Source organism: Schistocerca piceifrons, chromosome 8 (assembly GCF_021461385.2).
Source record: "Schistocerca piceifrons isolate TAMUIC-IGC-003096 chromosome 8, iqSchPice1.1, whole genome shotgun sequence".
Classification (NCBI taxonomy): Eukaryota; Metazoa; Arthropoda; class Insecta; order Orthoptera; family Acrididae; genus Schistocerca; species Schistocerca piceifrons.
The window spans coordinates 226,128,144-226,152,556 of NC_060145.1; the positions used below are offsets into that span (position 1 = coordinate 226,128,144).

The 24,413-nt window shown below is 41.4% G+C and overlaps 1 protein-coding gene and 1 long non-coding RNA gene across 2 annotated transcripts in view; one reads left to right on the plus strand and one right to left on the minus strand.

The window, feature by feature from the left end:
- LOC124711724 overlaps window positions 1-24,413 on the minus strand; it is a 183,778-nt gene that overhangs the window by 25,535 nt on the left and 133,830 nt on the right. The window lies entirely within an intron of this gene.
- On the plus strand, window positions 7,697-11,696 carry LOC124711727. The gene is made up of 3 exons (XR_007005507.1): window positions 7,697-7,779; window positions 11,119-11,171; window positions 11,297-11,696. It is a non-coding gene; the product is annotated as an uncharacterized LOC124711727 (long non-coding RNA).

Below are 24,413 nucleotides of genomic sequence, written 5' to 3' on the forward strand. Positions count from 1 at the left end.
TGTCACTTCTCTATGAAATAGTGGGAAGAAAGTTTTTGTTCCAAGTACCAGTAATACTGGGGCACTATTTTTTATCTGTGATAATATATGTTCAGAAATGTACATTCGTTTTGTAACTAGTAGAACTGTTCCAACTAACAGCACTGGAATTCTAGAGGGAGGTACAGCTAAGCACGTTTACGAAGGCATATTCTCCATAGTCTTGCACCTAAATCAGGTTGAAGAAAATGCAGCAGAGCACCGAGATCACAACAGCAATGGATTCGCGTTTCTCTTTTAATGACACTTAGAACGTTTCCCATTTCCGTTCTTCATATGGTTATAGGACCTATTGTTCTAATAGAAAGAAAGGTTCTACGAACATATACGGAGATCTAAGTACATGTTGAGAATCGGATATTCTGTTCTAATAGAACAAGAAAAGACTTTTGCTCTCCTTTCAGTGAACGACGAACTCTTGTGAACACACGTAGCTACCTTCGGATTTAGTTGTCTTAAGCATCGAACATTCTCAATGGCTGCGGAATGCATCGCTTACGATAAACATGTCTAAAGCCGGGAGTGTAAGGTCTATGTCAGGTAACTGCTCATGATGAATGGAAGTCGAAACAGCTTGATTTATGCCATCTTCAGTCCTATTCCCCGCACACGAAGGTTTTGGATCATCTACTGCTCGTCGAAACAATTACAATCGTCCGAACTTCGCTGTTTCTACAGCGATCCCTTCTGTTTGTTGCAGATGGCACCTTGTCTGCAAATACCTGGAACAACTTGCCTAAAATATAGTCACGAATATTGTATCTAAGAACGGAAATAGCCAAACACGTCAATGTCAGATGTTGATTATTGGTGACTTTTAATCACTCATAACTTGCAATACGAGTGGATACTGTTTCATGCACGCAGGTTCCTTCGGTAGTCTTCTTTACCGTAGTCAAACAGGAAGACAAATGACACGAAACAACTTTTGGAAAGATACATATTTTAAATGTTATCATCGTCTTCCTTATAAGGCTTCTCCCCAATACCACATAGCTTACTAGAAGAAGTAGATAACGACTATCACAAAAATGTACACTGTCTAATTATCACCAAAATACGCAACAAGAAGGAAGGTGATCAACTTGCCGAAAGTAGTCTTTTATCACGGTGACCTTCTCGGTTTTACGCATGCTCTTCCGCGTCCAAAATTACTGGTGAAGAATGATATATAAAGGAAGAAGTCCACGATTACTTTCAGTCTTCCGCCATGGAGAAAACACTCCTTTCCGTACTTGTTGTCGCTGTGTGTCTAGGTAAGTCACCTTTTCCAAAGGTATAGGCGAATACTCGGCTGTCACAGACATTTACTTTCCTCTGCGTACTGGTTGAGTGTGATGGACTAGCTAATACAAGTATAAATTAAAAAGAAAACATAGATACTTGTAGGTAAGAACAAAATATTGTTAAGTGAGGAACAGTTCGTGAACAACAGAAGTATTTGGTAATGGAGAACGGGACAGATTGGCCCTTTTTCTCTTGATTTTTTTTTCGATCTGCATTTGAAATGTTTCCATTGCTATTTGTATGTGGAAACTTTGGTACATTGTTTCAGCAGCTTTGCAGCTAATCATTTGTGGTGTCTCCCTGATTGTCTATTCACATAAACAATATTTAGTACAGTAATACCACCTAAGCCAAATTACGCCATCAATGGAATAAAATGGCCCAGTAGTTGGGGCAAGTTGACGCACGTAACTTTATCACTTAATTAGTTATCTAACTGAACATATGTCGACTTTAATACTAAGACTCGATTTTAATAAGAATTATTACAGTTTTTCGCAAAAACTGAAACCATAAATTGTATTATCATTGTTATAATAACAGCTTGACAGAGTAGTATGTGCTGAACTTTTATCAGTGTTTGTCTGAATGACTGATAGGATCTTCACGTTCTTAAAAAGGAAAAAGTTCTTTCGTGTCATTTTAAATGGGTGTGCCCACCGCTCGTAACTTGGCCACTGACAAGGGAAGGCCTCAGACACGACCAACCGATTCGGCTCAAATTTGGCATGTCATTTATATACAACTTAAAACGAAGGAATCTAAGATATTTTGGGTGAACATCCCCACGTTTTTGGAAAAATCACCCCTAAAGGTTATGGCAAGCAATGCACTCAAAATTTGAGGGATCGACAGATAATTGTAAATAGAGCATTTTTCATCATCGGGTATGGGGTCAATGTGGTGTCACCGCCAGACACCACACTTGCTAGAGGGTAGCTTAAATCGGCCGCGGTCCATTTAGTACATGTCGGACCCGCGTGTCGCCACTGTGTGATCGCAGACCGAGCGTCACCACAAGACAGGTCTCGAGATACGATATAGCACTCGCCCCAGTTGTACGACGACTTTGCTAGTGACTACACTGACGAAGCCTTTCTCTCATTTGCCGAGAGACAGTAAGAATAGCCTTCAGCTAAGGCCATGGCTACTACCTATCAAGGCGCCATTAGCCGTATCTGAAGATAGTCTTATCTGTATTATCAAGAGCGATGTACCACAAGGACGATATAAAGTTAAGTATTCGAGGAGCTGCATACTTTTTTTATTAGCATTCACTCCTTATCCTGTTCCAGAATTCACGCCCGTCTGCGTTAGATAGCGTCCATTTAGGCCGCCTCTATCTACAAGGTGTTGGAACATTTACCAACACATCAGTCAAAAACGCATACTTCTCCAGAAATCGAGGTAAGAAACTTTTACAACTGCCGCCTCTATACCCATACGGTAGACGCATTTTGCCGATAGCACAACGGCCAACGTTTTGCCGGCACGGTAGCTCAGCGTGTTCGGTCAGAGGGCTGCGTGTCTCTTTAATTAAAAAAAAAAAAGGAAAATAAAGAAACTCAGTCAAGTAATCAACGATCAACTTTGAACGGATGTATTGTGATATCCGCCCAGACCAAACGCAACGAACTATATCGAACAAAATGAAAAAATGGTTACTGGCTGTTAAAAAACCTGGCGATAGAAATAAACATCACACGGCTGGCACAAAGGTGTGCAGTTTGGCGGTATTACTTTTAGTGTGCACGTCGGCTGACCCTCGCCATCTATATACATTGTGTCATATATTGTAGTATTAATTTATCCATTCCAGGAATCCAATATTAGACAAAACTCGTTATGAGAAACGTATGTAAACATTTTTCAACGAGTCGGTTAAACGATTGACCTCTTCTATAACACGAGGACCAAATGTAACATTCGTTTCTTGTAAACACAGGAAAACCTTAGGCAACAGTTTTCCAGAGGCTGTGATGGCATATTGCGCCGTGTACGAATGTGTTAGTTTGTTTTTACTATCAAGTGCGACAAGAGTTCGTTTTTCTCCATTATGTGATAACGTGCGTTGAATGTTCACCCGACACTCGCATCCTGTTTCATTGGTGTTGTTCACGTAATCACGATTAAAACCGGTTATAAGTGACGCCGTTTTCGTTCAGAAAAGAGCCGCCACTTTCTGTGTATCTTCTATATGTTGTACCTCCTTATGAGAGACGTACTTAATGACGTGCCGTTGACGAGATCTATACTCCGATTTAAAATTTTTTGCCCAAGATAATGATGCAGCTGACGTAAAATCCTTGTTGGCCGTATATTGAAGCACTGCACCTGCAGCCCACTCCTGAAGTATCCTCGTTGTTACATTCTCGTTACGAACACGAAATTTGACAAATTGGTCGTATGTCCACTTATTTATCGCCTGTTATTTGCCGTATCTTGTCCCTCATTTAATGATATCACTTTCCCACAATTTAAAGTCCTTCTTCCTTTTCAAGGCTGTTGTTGCTTCACTCTTTTGCAGTGTTTGTAAGTTCCAATTTGGATGATTCCTGGCTACCGCTAGCGCCTTTACTTTTACTTCAAGGGGTGTAGCACCGTAGTTCAATCGTTTAGTAACCAGTTCGTAATACTCATCGGGAACAGATGAAGCACATATTCCCAGTGACGTGGAGATTTCCAAAGTGTTATGACCATTTGGGATTCACTAGTTGGGATATCTTCCACTGAATCACCTTCTGCTTCGTCTTCATGGTATAGTACTTCACTATCACCAAAAGTCGTTTCGTTCGTCATCTCCAAAGATCGCTTGACGATAGCCGCTCCTATCAATCTGGAACGCCGAGAAACAGAACTGCCTGCTTCCTGTAGTGCATTGATATTGTATCTGTCTTGCAACACTTTTACAAACCAAACCACAGCGTCGGTAACTTCCCGCTTGCCATCGTCTGTGACAGGCTCCCAACTATATATTACAGCGCTAGTCGAAGGGTGTACATCCTCCATTATTCAGATTATGCACCTGAAAGATATGACACAACAAACAATAACTGATTACTACGGCATAAACAGACGAGCTAATTACTACAAACTACATACAATACTCGTCATATGTTACTTATGCATTCATTCACAAAACATAATTCATTCGGTGCATTAACGATGGAAAAATCACTACATTTTCCGCGAGGTTCGCGGCAGCCTAATGACGGAAAACAACTCTTCCCGATTGACTTCTATAAGGCTCGTGCAGGACACCTTCACTCTTCCAGGTTCACAACTATGATATGACGAAGAGGCAACCGCGACAACATAACTCTCGCCGCGTGCATTCTGTCCCGTGCCTCGCTGTCAACAAGCGTCGCGCGGTTGGCTATCTGTGATCCTTCGTGAGGAATTTGCAGCACTCTTACCCGGAGCTGTTTTCATGTGACAAGGCTTAAAAGTTTAATACTTTATTAACCCACGGCGTTTGGGAAATTAGTTTGCCTACCTTATTATTATCATTCCTTATTGAGTTACTTACCTTATCAAACCTCTTATCCCCAGGAATTGAGATATGGAGAAATACAAACGAAAAGAATAACATCCGCTAAGATCCTTCGAGATTCAACCACGGGTTTTCCGATTCTCAGCCAGTTACCTTTTTTTTCTCATTTTGATCGCTTTCGTTCGTTGTATCTGCTCGGGGCGGACGTCGTAAGACATCCATTTAAGTTCGTTGTTGATCGACTAACTCAGTTTGTTTATTACAGGGGGCAGCTAACCCTCTGACCGAACACGCTGAGCTACCGTGCTGGCAAGGAATTTAGTTTGCCTACCTTGTTATTATCATTCCTTATTGAGTTACTTACCTTATTAACCCTCCTATCCCCATCAATTGAGATATGGAAAAATACAGACGAAAATAATAAAATCCGGTCATATTCTTCGAGGTTGGAACCCGAGTTTTCCGATTCCCAGTCAGTTACCTTGGCCGTAGCGCTATCGGCGCTGTCGGCGAAAAGCGTTTACCATGTCGCTACAGAAGAGGCAGTTGTAAAGGTTTCTTTCCTCGCTTTTGGGAAAAGTTGGCATTTGCGAACCCCATACCTGATGATGAAAAATGCTCTTTTTACAATTATCTATCGATCCCTCCAATTTTGAATGGCTTGTTCGTCATAACATTTAGGGGTGATTTTCTCAAAATTCCGGGGGTGTTGACCCAAAATATCTTAGAGTCCTTCCTTTTAGGTTGTACACAAGCGACCTCCCAAATATGAGCCGAATCGGTTGGCCGTGTCTGAGGCCTTCCCCTTGTGAGTCCTTTCATCAACTGAATTGCTGTGACAGAATGGTTTAAGGCAACCGAGGCACAGGACATCCTCATCTTCATCTTCTTCATCTTGAAGAACCTTCTTAGGAATGCCTGCTTCCTTACTGTTTTTATCTGAGGAGTTTAATCATGTAATTTAGCTTGACAATTGGCACTTTTTAGGTAATAGGTTTTTGAGCAGAACAGCAGTATTTCCCTTTACAGTGGTTTCTTTTCTCTCCGTGGAGGCTTGTTTTTCCCATTGTAACGCATCTTTCACTGGACTTTGCGGTTAGTTTTCTGGTTTTTCCTTGTTTGTCATTTCTCAAATGACTGGATTTCTTCAGGCGTTGGGTAATGCGGTTCGTCAGCTGAAGTGACGTTGAGCTTAAGAGGCGTTGTTTTGACAGCATAGCGCTACCATTGTGTTCCTGAGCAATTGAAGGACCAACTTCAGCAATTCAGCCACACCCATCAGCGTTAGGTTGTTATGAAAGAAGGCATCTATGAAAATCAAAAAGTAAAATATAAATAAAATTTAAAATCTTAAACACGTTACTGATTAAAAATCAACGCAACCTATAATTGACTCTCGTACAAAATTTCATTAGATATGACTTAGACTCAAATAACGAATGTATCTATCAAATAAAAGTACTTCTTACATAAAGACAGCGAGGAAGGTTGGCCATGTGGACCGATGTTGCCCCACTATTTAAGTGGGCGATTGTGCCCCGTTGCCATATTCGAATTATTTTAGTTCGTTTATGAAAACGTTTTGAACACCTATCGCTGTAATCCTTGAACTATAGACTAATATCGTCGTACTTACTTGTTTAACAAGAGTGTTGTCCTCAGGCATACAACAAAATATCTTCAATAAGCAAAATTTACTTTTACTAAAAGGAAAACATAAAATCATTGCCCACCCTCACACGACAGTTTAAGTACTCTAACGTATTTGTTTAAAGGCCACTGTATTAATGCTAGTAACGTCCTTGGCCGGTGGCGCAACCTAACCATATAATACCAGTTGGCCATCGTGCCACTTATGACAGTGTTGCCCGATCTCCCCTGTTAAGTCTCGACGTTAGAGTCATCTGCACAAGTGCATCACCTACAGCTCTACAGTTTTTATGAGAAATGCAGGTCTTTAATCCAAATTTCTTACAGTATCTTCAATTTTACATTCTGGTGGCAGATACGTGTATACTTGGGTCAGTGTTTTCTTGTTCTTTCGCTTCATTTAAAATTAATTACTGTCGGCGACACAATACAACTTGACATTTCGTCTAGGTGGGAAGTATGCAGTACATGGAAGTGCAAACTTAGCAGAAATCTTGGAAAACAAGGTATTTCAGTAGAAAGTAGATTATAATTGTTGTCTGAAGGTAAGGCTTCTGCATGTGTTAATCTTGTCTGTAGGGCACGACAATGTGTTACCTTACAGCAATTACAGTATTCAGCAACTGTCTTCTGCCAATGTAACTATCACTAATCAAGCTACCAACGATCATCTGTAGTATCTGAAATTAAAGTAAATCTCATCTGGAGTATCTGTTAGTGTTTCGGACACTATCTGTATGAGGTAATTCATTCTACAGTAAATGTACTGAAGTCTGACAGCACAGCAAAAGCTAGCGTTTCTGTTGGCTCACTCTGAAAGTGGCCGAAAGGTATACGATCGAAATATCAGGACAAGAAATACATTTTATTTGTCTGCACGCCCCAGATTTAATGTATCATACGTTGTGCTGCGAAAACATGAATGCGTACATTAGTTTATCTTAAATCACTCTCTTATCACTATACTGTTAATATCGGTGTAGTCACTGCAATCTAATAGTACCATACGTATTAGTAGGAACTGCACGGAATATGACTAGGATGATCTAGAGAGCACTGAAACCATAACGATTTATCACAATGAAACATTCTGAGAGCCGCAAGATTTCCTTTTTGCTTTATTTTTTTCTCTTAACGACAAGGACTCATTACTGTGGTATACAGTAAATTGTATCTCCCTGATCTCCTCATATTGTAAGAAATATGTTGCATTCTTTTTCTTTTTGCAGGCGTTTGCTCAGCACAGGTGTCCTGTCCTGATCGATGCTCGGAGCTATCAAATCAGATACGTCGTCCTGATTTTTCCATAGGTTTGTATATTAGGACTGTATTTACTGAAAAGTGCTTGATCATTATAGCAATAGTCTATAGCAATGTAGTTTGAAATTTTTTCATGAAGTCTCTTAGTTACATTTTGGTCGGTCACTTTCACACGAATAACGGGTCGTGGAAGTCGTTGCTTCACACAACACTTCTAGGAAGTTAATGATAAACATCGAAACGGCTTCCCTCCCCACACTAGCATAAAACTCCACACACACACACACACACACACACACACACACTCACCCAAACTCACTCAATACAGTTGTATTTATCTCCTGCCTCTACTGTGATGGAGTGTGGGTATCAAAATCATTTCAATTACATTCACCTTTCAGAAGCTGGATTTTGTGTCAGAAGTTGAACAGTACGACAACATAAAGGTATTGCTGTACTGCAAATATATGTAGATATAAAGCAGACTGTTAACGACTAAATATTGTATAAGAATTAAGCAGTTACTTTTTAAGTAATATAATTCACCAGTGTATAGTGAACAGCATAAAGTAAATTTACAATCCTTAGAATGTAGGCTAACTACCTGACATATTAATTAAGCAGAATATTAATGCTGCTGAAAGGAGACAAACGAATAATCTCCTACATCTAAAAGGAAGAACCTGGAGTAGACATGTTTGTGTTAAGAAGGGTCTGAGGCAGTGTTGTAGTTTATCACCGCTATTGTTAACTAGTACGTGGGAAAAACCATAAAGGACCTGAAAGAATCTATAGGAGAAGTAATATACTTTCAAGCCGAAAAGATACCAATATTACTTTCCGCTAGTGTTGTAGCCCTTCTGGCTAAAGAGAAGAAAGACTCAAAGGTCCTGCTAACATGATATGGGTGCACACTTAGTCAGCAAGAGGGTTTAGGGATAAACAAAACAAAAGTGAATCTGATGAACGATGGTTGAATGGAGAATAACTATTCCTTTCACATCAAATTAGGAATAACATAGTGGTGCATAAGTGCTAGAAAGCTCCCGTGTAGGAAGTACAGGGTTATTACAAATGATAGAAGCGATTTCACAGCTCTACAATAACTTTATTTTTTGAGATATTTTCCCAATGCTTTGCACATACATACAAAAACTCAAATAGTTTTTTTAGGCATTCACATATGTTCGATATGTGCCCCTTTAGTGATTCGGTAGACATCAAGCCGATAATCAAGTTCCTCCCACACTCAGCGCAGCATGTCCCCATCAATGAGTTCGAAAGCATCGTTGATGCGAGCTCGCAGTTCTGGCACGTTTCTTGGTAGAGGAGGTTTAAACACTGAATCTTTCACATAACCCCACAGAAAGAAATTGCATGGGGTTAAGTCGGGAGAGCGTGGAGGCCATGACATGAATTTGCTGATCATGATCTCCACCACGACCGATCCATCGGTTTTCCAATCTCCTGTTTAAGAAATGCCGAACATCATGATGGAAGTGCGGTGGAGCACCATCCTGTTGAAAGATGAAGTCGGTGCTGTCGGTCTTCAGTTGTGGCATGAGCCAATTTTCCAGCATGTCCAGATACACGTGTCCTGTAACGTTTTTTTCGCAGCAGAAAAAGGGGCCGTATACTTTAGACCGTGAGATTGCACAAAACACGTTAACTTTTGGTGAATTTCGAATTTGCTGCACGAATGCTTGAGGATTCTCTACCGCCCAGATTCGCACATTGTGTCTGTTCACTTCACAATTAAGAAAAAATGTTGCTTCATCACTGAAAACAAGTTTCGCACTGAACGCATCCTCTTCCATGAGCTGTTGCAACCGCGCCGAAAATTCAAATCGATTGACTTTGTCATCGGGTGTCAGGGCTTGTAGCAATTGTAAACAGTAAGGCTTCTGCTTTAGCCTTTTCCGTAAGATTTTCCAAACCGTCGGCTGTGGTACGTTTAGCTCCCTGCTTGCTTTATTCGTCGACTTCTGCGGGCTACGCGTGAAACTTGCCCGTACGCGTTCAACCGTTTCTTCGCTCACTGTAGGCCGACCCGTTGATTTCCCCTTACAGAGGCATCCAGAAGCTTTAAACTGCGCATACCATCGCCGAATGGAGTTAGCAGTTGGTGGATCTTTGTTGAACTTCGTCCTGAAGTGTCGTTGCACTGTTATGACTGACTGATGTGAGTGCATTTCAAGCACGACATACGCTTTCTCGGCTCCTGTCGCCATTTTGTCTCACTGCGCTCTCGATCGCTCTGGCGGCAGAAACCCGAAGTGCGGCTTCAGCCGAACAAAACTTTATGAGTTTTTCTACGTATCTGTAGTATGTCGTGACCATATGTCAATGAATGGAGCTACAGTGAATTTATGAAATCGCTTCAATCATTTGTAATAGCACTGTAAGGTAGCAAAGGGCAGCCAAAGTAACTACTACATTAAATGAACATTAGCCCAAACTGAGAAAGCTTTCTTCAATAACATATCTGCGTTGAATTAAAAACTGATTTGGGAGAGAAGAAGAAATTCCTGAAAACACATATATGTAGCACAGCACTTAATTGTAGCTCAAACACGGGTTCACAGGGAGCCTGGAGTCGAAGAAACCTGAAACATTTGAAATCTCATGTTATCAGCGATAGTTAGTAATATAGTGGAGAGACATAGTACAAGCTGAAGAAATACTGAAAATAATAAGTGATAAAGAGGGCTTCGGAAGTTACCTGAGGAATGAACTGATTTTTTCAGATATAATCTATTTCATCCATGACTAGTTAAATTGGCACCAAAGGGGCTTGTACAGGGCAAAAAATAGCAGAGAGAGACAAAGTTTGGAATATGTAAAATCGGATTCTGGAAGATGAGCAAGGTAGGTACACTGGTATTAAACCTTTATACAAGATAAAATAAGGAGAGACAGACTCAAAAGAACGAGTCGAAAGACTGACGATAGAAAGATAAGTACACGGTAATGTTCATATATTTCAATAAGTAAACGAACACTACAACGTGGGATGCATGTACTAGTTATTCAGTCTTCTAACGTGGCCATGACTATCATAAACGTGTGTCTGTGTCGCAACATTTGACGACAAGCTTGAAAATTATTCCAATGATTGATGTTTTATTGGATTTCGTCTTCCACGATGATAGCCTGCCAACACCTAGCAAAGTGATTAGCAGCATTCATTCGTAGAACGCCCTATATGTATTCATACTTTAACGTGAAAAACCAATTGTCATCACACATTACAGACACTATCGTTGTATTCGGTGGTACAATACATTAGGGGAAAAGGATGTTTTTCAGTGGAGAGCTATTAAAATATTTGCTTATGTGTTTACAGATCCTAGGCCACACCAATAAAATATTTTCGTTCTGTTTGGTAGGTGATCTCATCAGATACTATGCCTTTGTTTGTTGGCGATGCAGTAACTACCAGGTAAGCTTTTCCTACATACATTGTAAATGAATAGTATAATAATGTTCCTTATAAAATACTATTGTTTCACTGACTGCATCTGCCACTATATATTAGAATGGCAACTAACATTTGCTATGCAATAGACACCAACGGCAACCACAACATCGGAATCAGCAACAGCATCTACGGAGTCGTCTTCAGATACAGAGGCCACAACGTCTGAGGGCAGTGGGCCGGCACGCATCAACGCACGACCACATCTATACAGCGCTAGCGAGAAGGCTTTACTCTACAGTGCAGGGCCTCGCATCAATGCACGACGGCACCTATCCAGCGCCAGCGCGCGACCTTCACTCTACGCTTGAGGTTACAGTCGCCAAAACAGCTAAGACAATCCCTGAAGATAGCTTCTGTGGCATATCATTATTACTTACTTGATTCTTATAATAACTGCACCATATGTAAAAATTCATTTCTAGAAATTTATTAATATTTAGTGTTGCAAAACGAAACAGAATAAAAAACCTTTTTTACATTCACAAATCCCATGCACGTTGCCACACTCTAGAATCCTTAGGAACGGATATGAAATATTTTATACGCCATAAGTAGGAAAAAAAACTAGGATAGGATTCCGGGGATACGATTCTAGGTGCATAAGTTTGTAGCATTTTTGTTTTGAATGGTAGTTAGCAGAGAAAATGATGACAGATCCCCGAAAGTGGGGGACAAAGTCTTAGAAAGGATAAAAACTTTAAATATCTTGGTTCTATACTCAATGAAAGGAACGAGATAGACCAGGATATTACCGCACGGAATACAAGCAGGAAACAGGTAAAGATATGCTCTGGTAAAGATATTAAAGTCCCGGCTTCTATCGAAATTTTCAAAGACCAATATTTATAAGACAATAATACAACCTTTAGTCTTATGTGGAGCAGAGACCTGGACCATCACGCAAAAGATGGAGAGAAAAATTCTGACGTTTGAGAACGCCATCCTCAGACAGATTTTTGGACCAGTGAATGAAGGAAATGAATGGAGGAAAAGAAAGAACTACAAATCCCAGGAGCTATACAAGTCGATGGACATCGTGGCAGTGGACAAAGTAAGAAGACTGAAGTGGTATGGACACGTAATGCGTCGAGAAGGGATGATCATCAGGCAGGTAGAGGAGGAAGACATTTGAGGCAAAAGACCACAGGGAAGACCACGACTCCGATGCACTGATCAGGTCAGAGAGGATGTGAGTACGCTGGGGCTGTCTGAAGAAGAATACGGTGACCGAGGACGCTGGACGAGGCTCATTGGTGAGGCCAAAGACCGACTGCGGTTTGTGTGGCCAACGCAGTAAGTAAGTAAGTAAATAAGTATGGTGGTATTCTGGTTGCTATTTGTTTACTTGTCGGTCGTAATTCTTTATTTGTAGTTAACTGTTGCTATTTGAGTTTACATACTATCAGTTTGAGATAATGAGTGGAGATGTGGATCCTAGAAAATGGAGTGCGAAGAGGAGAATTCGGAATATTATCGCCATACTCCTCTGTTCGTGTAAAAGAAACGGCTAGCAGCAGCAGTGCTAGCCAAAAAATCTGCGCCCTGTATGGGGTAATGCCATTGGACACGCACATCTCTGCTTGCTCGTCATCAATTGGCTCTTGAACCACACCAACCATTCCTATCATGCGTTTTTACTGGCGACGGAAAATGTTGTCTTTATGCTACCATAAGGAAAAGAAAGGAAAAGTCAAGCCCCAAAGAAGCTGCAACTTCACGTACGCTAATCGGCAGAAGATTAAGTTGTGCTTCTGGTGGAACGGCGACGGTGCGGTGCATTAAAAATTGCGAACCCGAGGTGTAACCGTCACTGCCGATATTTACTGTCAACAACTGAGACGCCTTGCAGACGCAATCCTATAATAACGACCTTGAAGATTACTCGGAGTGACACTACTCCACGATGACGTCCGCCCACACTATCCTAGACTGCCAAAAAACACTATTCATGACTTTGGTTGGGAGGTTATTGCGCTTCAACCTTATTCACCTGATCTCACGTCCTCAAATTTTCAACTTTTCCGCTCTCTGTAGGAACAACCTTCAAGGAACTTCCTTTCCGGATGAGAACGCGCTCCCAGCATTGCTCGATGAATTCTTCGTCTGAAAAACCACGTGATTTCTACACTCGTGTAATCGAAAAGTTACTCCACGGCTGGCAGACTGTTGCTAATAGTGAATCTCTTGTGGTTACTAAACTCATCGAAGAACGATACGGACTTATGCACCAGCCTAATACAAATAAAAAAAAATGTCTTGTGACGAGGGCCTCCCGTCAGGTAGATCGCTCGCCTGGTACACGTCTTTCGATTTCACGCCACTTCGGCGACTTGCGCGTCGATGGGGATGAAATGATGGTGAGTGGGACAACACAACACTCAGTCCCCAAGCAGAGAAATCTCCGACCCAGCCGGGAAGGAGTTAGCGCTATAATGGAACCACTATCTTTAAAGAAATATATGTGTTTACTAGAAATATGTGTTCAAATGTTGAAATAATTGTGAAATGTAATCGGACTTAACTGATTAGGTAATCTGTCCTTAAGCTTACACACTACTTAACATAAATTATCCTAAGAACAAACACACATACCCATGCCCGACGGAGGACTCGAACGTCCGCCGGGACCATCCACACAGTCCATTACTTCAGCGCCAGAGACCGCTCGGCTAATCCCGCGTCTCGAAATATGTGTATAGAGCAGTTCCGTGAAGGTAACCATGTAATTCAGTGATAACCATCATATACATCCTTGTATCACTATTTAAGATCGATAGTAAGTAAACGTCACTTCAGTCGCTGTGCGCTATGGTACATCGCCAAGAAAACGAAGTATCTGACGACACCTCAGAGACGGTGGAACCAGCAACTATTGACTGTTAGCGAGGTTTATTCTTACATAAGATTTTACTGTAGCTCGTTATACGACATTTATTTACTTATTTATTTATTTAATCGAATTTTATTAGGGCCATGAGACCCTCTTTCACATAGGACTAGAGATTCATCTAAATTATTTTAGAAACAAAAAATTTAATAAGACAACGAGTATAAAAATTATCTACGTGTCTGAAGTGATAGTCTGAGTAAGCTATCGCGACTATGAACTAACAAAGATAATGCCGGTAGTACTTATACTACTGTAGCTGCTTTCAATGATAGTGATAATAGTAATATCGAAAACAATGACAATAATAAAGACAATAATAACAATAATGACAGTAGCAGGTATAACAAGAATTGACTTGTGGGTAGAACATGCGTTTTCTAATGTACAGACTTCTGAGGAAAAGGAAACGGCCAAGAATACTGGAATATGTGGAGAGTGACGTACAACGATAACAAGTACGTGCAGGGACAATGGCGGCCCTCATTGTTGATTTAGTAGATTCGTCAGTAATTCTCTTCTGAAGCTGGAGACATTATTCACTTCTCGAATCTAATGCAGAAGGTTATTCCACAGTCGGGTTTCTGCCACTGAGGAGGACTTCGAGAAAGTGGCCGAACTATGGAGTGGGACGGAAAGAATTTTGCTCTGATGAAAGCGCGAGTTTCTGCTTCGCTGATCAGACAAGAGCTAAGGTCGAGGAGAGATTTCAGATACAGTGTTCGTTGATAAGACAGTAGAGAAGACACAGGGCATTGAAATCTCTGTGCTAGTCGGCAACCATCCAGGATATCTGTGTGTGGTGAAATGTGATCAAATACACCGAAAATAAAACGAGCTCAGACATTTGTAACCGGTTCCAGGCACCATGAGCTTTCCGGAGAAATGCTTGCAGAATACATCGCTGTAATCAGTAACTGGAATTATATGTGTTTCTACAAGTTTCCGTTTAATGTCAAGAGGGACAACTTTTTATATTTTTGTTGGGTATGAGGAGACGCTGATGCCTTCTTCCACACTGCAGCTACGTGCTCAGTCCAATTTCGATTTTCAGCTGTTATTAGTCCTAGACTCTTTAATGAAGAACACAAGTTCATGTTTGCCCCGTTTAGGATTAAAGAAGGTATTGGTTCCCGACATTTTGAGCTAATGAGCCTAGAATTACCAACCAGTACCGCATGAGTTTTGTATGGGTTGAGATGTAGCTCTGTTCCTGCACCCATTTTGACAGCGCACACAGGTCGGTAATGTGATTCTCGATTGGTGGCTTCAGGTTTATTGGTTTTGCATTTAAATACAATTGGAGCTCATCAAGTTACATATATTATGTGTGGTATCCCGCCCACTCGTCTTATATTGGCTGCCTAGGAAGCTGTTTTCTCGGATCGCTAGACAACAGTTCTAGCAAATCTTAATAATGGTGTTTATTGCGGTAAGTTAAATTGACAATACTTAACTTTGCGTATCCACAAAGGTAGGCCGCAAGCAAATGACGGCTTGCAGATAATCAATGCCCTTCGGTATATACAATTTCAATGCAAGCAAAAGAATTCAGTTCATAAGTCACTGCTGTAGGGTTAGTAAGATAATTGCCTCGTCTTACTAACGTGCTAATTGCCTCGTCTGCATCCATGGCAAGCTCCAGCTCATGTGTTTCCTATATTAAGACAGGCTGGTATTCGGCCAGTAGGTTGTGTAAAGATAGATTATTTGTTAGCTCGGTTTGGTCTACATATTCCAAGGCATTGGACAATGCGCTAAGAATGCGAGTTGGTCGGTTTTCAGAGAGTTCTGTGCCAAATCTTTTTAGATAATGGCTTAACTATCCCCCTTTTCCAGGCTTCAGGGAAAACACTTTCGATTAAGAAGTGGTTGAAGACATCTGCTGTAGTGGGCAATTGTTGGTAAACAATAAGATTCATCAATTTGGGCTGTGATGCCATGTCCACTAGATTATCACTGGTCAACAGTGATTTTAGTGCCAATTAATTGACAGTGAATTTAGGGTAACTTTATGGCCCTGAATTCGAATGTGTCACTCGTTTTGCAGGATTGGCTCTATTTATTGTGGTAACGTATCATAGGTAGATAAACAAACAAACTAAAATTCAAAATAGTAATTAAGATAAATTCTCTACACAGTCAAATGAAAATGACAAAAACATATGAAAAGGAATACAAAAATGCAATTTCGTAGTTGATTCAGCATGTAATACAAGAAGAAAGAAAAAAATTGACTGTTAAAAACATTGCAATTGGCATATGGAAAAAACTCTGCCTGTGTGATTTCTCTTGTGTTAATCGTCAGGCCAGTCAGGCTCAAGATTCAAACAGTAGTCTGCCATCATGTGCATGTCCCATCTACCATCATATCGTTGTTCCATCACCTGAAAATCGATTTAATATGACAACTTGTTCCTCGCTGTAGTCACCAAGATTGTCCGGAAATCTATCAAGATGGCTGTGGAGGTAGTGAATCTTAATGCTCAAATCAGCCCTTAAGCTCTTGAAGTTTCTGAGCATGTATTGCTCCAGTTCCTCATAATTATGTGCGTTGTGGTTACCTAAGACATTCTTCACTATAGAGACAAAACTGTTCCAGGCAGATGCTCCAGTGCAATTCATAACTTTAATGAATTCCAAATCATGTATAAGCTTTCGAATTAGGGGACCATTTAACGGATTTAAAAATTATTTTCCTTTCCCCTGTATACTACTCTTCTCAGCAACCTCGATGCATTATCTGTTAAACTGATAGTGCGAGAATTCTCGCACCCGTGGCCCCCGCAGTGTTGAGAATTGTGAGGAAGATACCCCTCCGAAAGTGCGATGGTATATCGCTAGTCTCACACATTCTACGCATCAGTCTGAGTAGTCCCCCTGTTTTCATTTACCCCAACGATCCTAGAAACTCGGTGCAATGTGTTCCATCTCGTGTGGCTTACCTGATCTGAAGCCTTCAGAGCTCTTCCAAATCTTGAATCCAACACAATGTTTCCCATTCCATCCCAATCGACACTAGTTTTCTCTTCCGTCACGTCATCGGACAAGTCTTACTCCACAAAGAGGCCCTCACTGCTCTCTTCGCACCCATCCTCCTTCTTCTCTGCCACTGCCATCAAATATAGCAGCTTTTAATTTTTCATTACTGAGTCCAGGGAATGATTTGCATATATATTTGAAACAGTCACTTCATTAGATCAAGCTTGATATGAAGTGGTGGAAGTATGATCTCGTCCCTGTCAATTAACGGTTCTTTAAGGATATTAGTTGCTCCTACAGTAAAGCTCTATCTTGATGACCACGAAACTTTTCCCAGTGAACATGCTTTGCTCTGCTGGCCCTTATTCAAATAAAGTAAGGGAATGTTGTGTATCCACTTTGCTGTCCAAGAAAAAAGTTAACCGTTTTTAAATGAACACAGATAGGCCATTGGTGTTGACTATAATGAAATTTCTAGAGAATCATCTGGATGCTTTCGTATTCTTCATGACGTTTCGTCGAGTGGCTAATTGGAATGGATGCATATCAGTTGCCATTATGCAGTAACATACATTTTAGGCTTCTGGTTGAGCTATTGATAAAAATCCTCCGGTCTTAAGGTTGATATTTTGGTAGTCCAACTTTTAGTAACATACCAGGTATGTCACTGCAGTAAACAGGTGCATCAGCACGACTGAAGTATGGAAATAGATCTTCTTCTCTTGTCTGGTAAGCTGTGATTTTAGTTATGGTTGTAGTCAATTCTTCTCATTTAGTCTAGATGCCTAGAGTTCAAAGACTGTTTAAAAAGACTAAGGTCTCTTATCAAATCGTTAAGCTGTTCTGTACTGAAGAGCTGATGTCTTGTGGAACTTCTTCGTATTCAGATTCACTGCTGCTAATGTTAAAGTCCTGCAAATCATCGTCATCTGAAGGATGTAGTTGTTGCAGAGTGGTGCACACTGGGACACGAATGTCATCGCCATGTGGCTTAGGTCGGCTTGCTGATTCTAAATGTGGATATTTCTACTAATGCTTCTGAACATTTTACACTGACAATGCAAAAATTAACAGTTATTATGGTGGTGTTTTGGCTCTCGCCACAACATTGGCACTCCAAAGTTTAAACCCCTTCGTTTACCATTAGTCCACAGCCGTAATGACTCGATACATCTACTGCAAACTTTATGAGGAGCCCAGTGTTTATCTTTGTCTTGCAGTTGATCCCAAAAATAAGCAAGAGTGGTCTGTTTCACAAAGCCAGTGATATTCTTCCGTTGTTCTTGCCGAGTGTATTCTCCACGAATATAGCAGAACACATTAGAAGAGTTGAAACGACCTCTGTGTGAAGAACTGATGTTTATCTATGAAAAAAATTAAATAAAATAAAAATTATATTTGCAAAAACATGTTATTATAAATATGATAAGACGGAACCAATAAGACAATATATGTTACTAAATGATCTATAGCTTACATTTAAATAACAATAATGTAACAACTAATCGTGACATACCTTTTTCTTGATACAACGAAGGAGAAATTTTTCACTAACAAAAGCTTTTAACTGCTATTACACAAATAGCGTCCTTTCACACGCTCGTTCCTGGCTCTAATGCCGCTCTGAGCACAAACAATAGGGTGGGGCAGCCTGACCTTCAATGCAGCAGTGTGACCAACTGACTGTCCTTGAAATTGTGAGGCTCAAGAGGGTGTCTCAAATTACTACCACGTCTCATATTCTCACCTTGTCCTCATTTGAACGAACGCAGCCACAAAATGTAATATGAATAGGCATACAGAATTATGGATTTCACTTACTGATAATTTAACGATTAAACGCTACGCATCAGAGATAGCCTTTATCTAAGGAACTACAGCCAACTGAAGAAATACGTTTTCGGATTTCGATCCAGCGTACCACATATACCCACTATACGTTCACGTAACCCTGACAACAATAAAAAAATTATTTTAGAGTTGTGTTATGATCAAATACGAATTATGGCTGTGACTCAGAAGAAAACAGCACCAACTTGACCTCACATTTTACAGAAAAAAGCAGACATTGAAAAACTGCAGTCACAGTAATTGATCCCAGGCGTAACTTTCGGCCATAGTTCGGACAGTATGCTCTCTGATGACCTACCGAATGTACAGCTTTTAAGTTACGTGCTCACCAGTCGTTTTTCACTAACTACTCGTCACTGCAGTCAGTTAAGGTCCGAGCGCGAAGTACTGTACAGCGGTGTTACAGGACTGTGAAATACTGCTGTGGTATTGGTAACATGCTTTGTTCATTGTGACAAAGTGCGCCGTTTCTAACTTATAGAACATGCCAGCAATACCTTTACTCATGTCGCGATTCACAAAAGCATCGTGAACACGTGAAATAAATGGGATTGTCATTAAAAAAGTAGAGGAGAACTACTCCCCAATTAACACCACTGTTGTGCGTAATTTTCTTTGGATTTTAACACTGGAAACGTGATAGTGAAGTACATGTGAAGGTGATGCGCTGTTCCTCAACGTGATTGCCATGATTAAACTGAAAATCGAAAATAATAACCTCATTTCGTAATACTTCTTCAGTTGGTAAGGTTTACTCATTTCGCTTTTGAAGGCGCAAATACAGCTGCAGAGTATCAGTATGAGAATATTGTTGAATAATAGGGAACGTTATATCCGCCTTCGTCGCCAAGTAGTCAGTCGGCACTCAGCTGTGTTGCCAAGCAGATGTGCCGGGGGCTCTGTGCGGTGCTCCCCCTGCGGGCATTTGTTTACTCGAGCAGGTAATGGTATCGTAAGGTAAACTGATGTCGCTTTCATGTAGAGTATCCAGGGTAAAATTAGTGTTCCATGCCCAGTACGTACAGCCAAAGGCAATATAAAGTAGAGCGTTTCCTGCGTGAAGTAATGCTTGACGATCCACAGGGCCTCCCCGGTATACATCTTTCGATCGTCTCCAGCACAGTTTACCTGAAATACGTCGATGAAGCAGCGTGTGAACGGATTATTCGCCGTTCCACCCATGGATATCGTTTCCATCACTAGGACGGCAATGTGAGAGGAGTGAATGTTGGCCATGCAGGACTCTCGGTTCGGACCGTACGAATCTTCGAGTTGCCTTTTAAAGTTCCGGCCATGCTTGTCGTGGACACGCTGCGGCATTGCTGTGAAGTACTAAGTAGCTGAGAATCAAACTGCGCAAACCTTCCCGCAAGCAGAAGTCGCCCAAAAGGCGAAAGAAGTGGGGGCTGTCCGCAGGGAACGCTTCGCAAGACACGTTGCAGGAAAATGAAGACAATCGCCCTGCGACCCGGGCTCTTGACCCCACTTCAACGGTTCCTGTTTCGCTGCTGCCAGCGCCCGCCCAAGGACAAAGTTTGCCGATGTTCAACCCCCTGGAGAATTGGCCGCTAAGACATCAGATGAAGATCATCCGTCGCCTAACGTACCACATCTCCAGCTTGGTGAATGGGCGTCTGAGGTGGAAGAGGTGATGTCATACTCGAGCGACCATCTGATGCCCGCGACCGGCGGATCCTCGGACGGGTATCTTGTCTCTGCCGATCACTAATGCATGTGTTGCGGGTGACAGGGACAGTTAGATGGGCGACGTGGCGCTTACTGGTTTAAAAGACTGTAGGATTTGAAATCGTACTCCCTAATGATCCGGGTGTATTGGATAGGTACAATCAATGTGAACGGAATTAGTTCCACGATCGAAACCCAGCTGTTAAAGGATATGATTCTGGCGGCTGACATCGATATCGTGCTTCTTCGAGAGTTAAGCCCTGATCTGCCCCTGAATGTTTATGAATACATGTCTTAAGTCAACCCAGTAACCGACTGTGATGGTGGTACGGCCATACTACTACGTGGCCGCGTAGAAGCGACCGGTAATCAGTATCTGCCATCAGCGCGAGGCATAGCGCTCGCAATCGTTGCGGTCCGTCTTGTGACTCTGTACGCCCAGTCTGGTGCTACGAAGCGTCGAGAGCGAACAGTATTACTCTGCGGACGTAGCTCCATTGTTTCAAGATGCTACAGAGTACTTCGTGCTGGGCGGGGACTTTAACAGTGTCTTACGCCCTGACGATCAGATCCCTCACCATGCCACATTCCCTTGCCCTTCACGAATTGGTAAGGGTTTCCACGTTACATCGACAATAATCCATGGTGAACGACGTGATTGTACAAACTTCACCAACCATTTGGCCAGCAGGTTGGGCTGGATTTCAGTTTCCCGAGACCTGCGGGTAGCAACTGTAGGTGCCAAGCTGTGGCCCAGTGCGTCCACCGACCTTCAGGCCTTCATTAGCGCCTTGACCCTGCAACGGAAACAGACGAACTGTAGTAGAAGATCGTGAACGCTTCATTTAAACATTCCCCACTAAGAGGCTTGCAGTCTAGCCGTCACTGATATCTGGCAAAAATGTGAACGACGACGTTATACCTGTGATCCTACGATACGGTGGTGGACACACAGCTCCAAACCAGCTATTCGCCGCACGCTAATGGCATATAGACGAGACAGAGTGCTTTGATAATGATCGACCTCTGAATTTTACTATACGATCTTGAAAGAACTAGCGTCACAACAGCCTTCACCAGAGCGTCTAACAGTCAAAACATGGCTCCCGCAAATCACGTCTGCCGGACTGGAAATCACGTGGGTTCGAGCGGCACTGCAAGATTCCATCCCAGAAGAACATTCTTTTCCTTAACACATCGTCAGAGAATGGAGTCAGCGTAAGAGGGTGACTCATCACGGTAGTTACTGCAGTGGAGGTGCAACGTGCAGAGACGCACACCGCCATCTCCCGTGTCGTCATAGATTATTAAGGCACTCTCCGTCACGAAGATCAACGGACTTAGAATGACGTACAAGAGTGCCTGCACGAGCTGCCGCCTTCTACTTACTTTCAACTACCACTACAATGAACTCAGGAACAGCCCATCTATAATTCCATTTGCCTTCTTGAAACATTAAACATTTATATGTCGACTGATGTTGACAGAAATATCAAACAACTCAGTCACCTATATTTTATTATCTCCATGATTTCTGAACAGAGGGAACAGGTTTGTTAGAGTATGCGGCTGAAAACATGTGTCTATGAAGAAATTGACCATCTTGTCTTACAGTGGGAGAAATGTATTAACTGCTACAGTGATTGCTTTCGAAATGATAAACAGTTTACGTAATTTCCTACGTACGTTTCTACAAATACAATTTACGCTTGCATACAATACCAATCTGATGACTGATATTTCTGGGAGGCTTAGATGATATAATTGTAATGTGTGAGTGGGTTGACAACTGGTTACTGACTTTGTGATGAGATGCCTAGTCTTCACACAGATTTGCCAGAACATGACGTAAAATAAGGTTCCACCAAAAGTTGAAGGGGAATGGGCCCAATTGTTGATTGATTAATACATAAATGTTAATTCACACAAAAAGTGTTAAAATATTTTGCACTTAAATACCTGTCAAATGATCCTGCTTCCAGGGAATTTGGATGAGGACATTGAGAGACTGGACTGTGTTTAGGCTGTTGCTAACGACCTGGAACATGTTATGATGCCATTCCCAATCCTGAGTTCATGAGGAATGGCATCAGTTGTCTGTGAAAGAATCCATCAGTGTTGATTGATGTTAAAAGTGTTTCTACAATAATTTCCACTTACATACAGTACATATCTGGCGTTTTCCATTTCTAGGAAGCTCAGATGATGCTGATAATACTGAGATAGATGTAGACATTGAAATTAAGACTGCAGTTAGCGCAATGCCTAAATTCCGTTGATGATATTAAATCCATTTGGTTCGTCAGAACTGTTAACAATCCACAATACTCTACAATTAAATGCAGCGAAGTACTATGCTGGAAGCTCACATACACCTTAAAATAATATGGTATTGGTGATGAAGAGAATTTATCAATATTTGCGGTGGGGGAGGGGGGGAGGGGTGGAGGGGACGGATGATATGATGGATCACCAAAATTGAAGAGTGTTACCAAAATCTTACCTTGAGTGCCATATTGGGCCAATTTCCTGTAATGTTGCGACGCAGGACCCATACGAGGAGTATTTAGGAAAGCATCTGATGGATTACTCTACAAAGGAACCAGTGCTTGTGGGAATGCCTAGAAAACAAATCAAGTTCTTCAAGTTTACTAAAAGTGTGACCCCACTGAGCCATACATGGCGGTTATTGCTATGAGATATCTGTTCTCTGAGATCAAATGACTTGCAAGGGCTATTGATAGGTTTGTTGCATCAATATTCCCATGATTAAATAGCAGGTATATGATAATTTATAAAAGAAAGCAGCTGACTGTCACATTTGTGAGCTCCTGTTAGATAGAATGGTGGAGACTCCATGTAGAGAAAGCTGTCTGTAATGGGGAATTCCATAGCGCAGCACCAATGCATGCTTCATTAAATACCAGCTGTCATGACAAATAACCATTTTCTCACTATGTTTGAGAGTCTACGATTCTCAATTTATCGCTGATATTTCCATGAGAAAAGACAAGGTGAGAGTGCTTCCTGAGAAAGTTGAAAAATACATTTTATTCTTAAAGTGATTTGCAAAAGATATTATGCTCTACCTACTACAACAATACGTTTTGTGCACCCACCATTTCCGAAACTTGCTGAATCAATGCATCAAGTGGACATACACATCATTCGAAGTTCAAATCCCCATGATGAAAATCTTCAGATCAGATGAAGAAGCGGAGCAGATTAGTGTTTAACTTTGAGAATGATGTCATTAGAGAAGGAGAACTAGGTTGGATTAGGGAAGGATGGGGAAGGATATCGGCCATGCCCTTTCAAAGGAAACATCCTAACATTTGCCTGAAGCGATTTAGGAAAATCACGGAAAACCTAAACCAGAATGGCCAGACACAGGCCAGGCAGAAATGCGAGTCCAGTGTGCTAACTATTGCACCACCTCGGTCTGTATTAGAAGGGGGTCTTCCCTTCTAAATACCTGGAATATATGGAGACTTTCAACGAAACCACATTGTCCAACATAACCACCTCCATCAGTAAGCTTACAGTATGGGCAAGTACAGTATATTGGAAAGCAGTTCAACATACCTAATTTAAAGGAGTATACAAGACTTTATGTGAACATGGGTATGTACCGATCTGCATTTATTTGCAATAAATTCAGGAGTTTATGCATGACCACATACATGCTGAACCCTGTCTTCTATTGCACCATACAGGGCTTTTGTGGGACACAGTCTTGCTAAAGACACCTGTTAACATCGACCATTTGATCGATGTCAACATGCTGATCGTTTTGC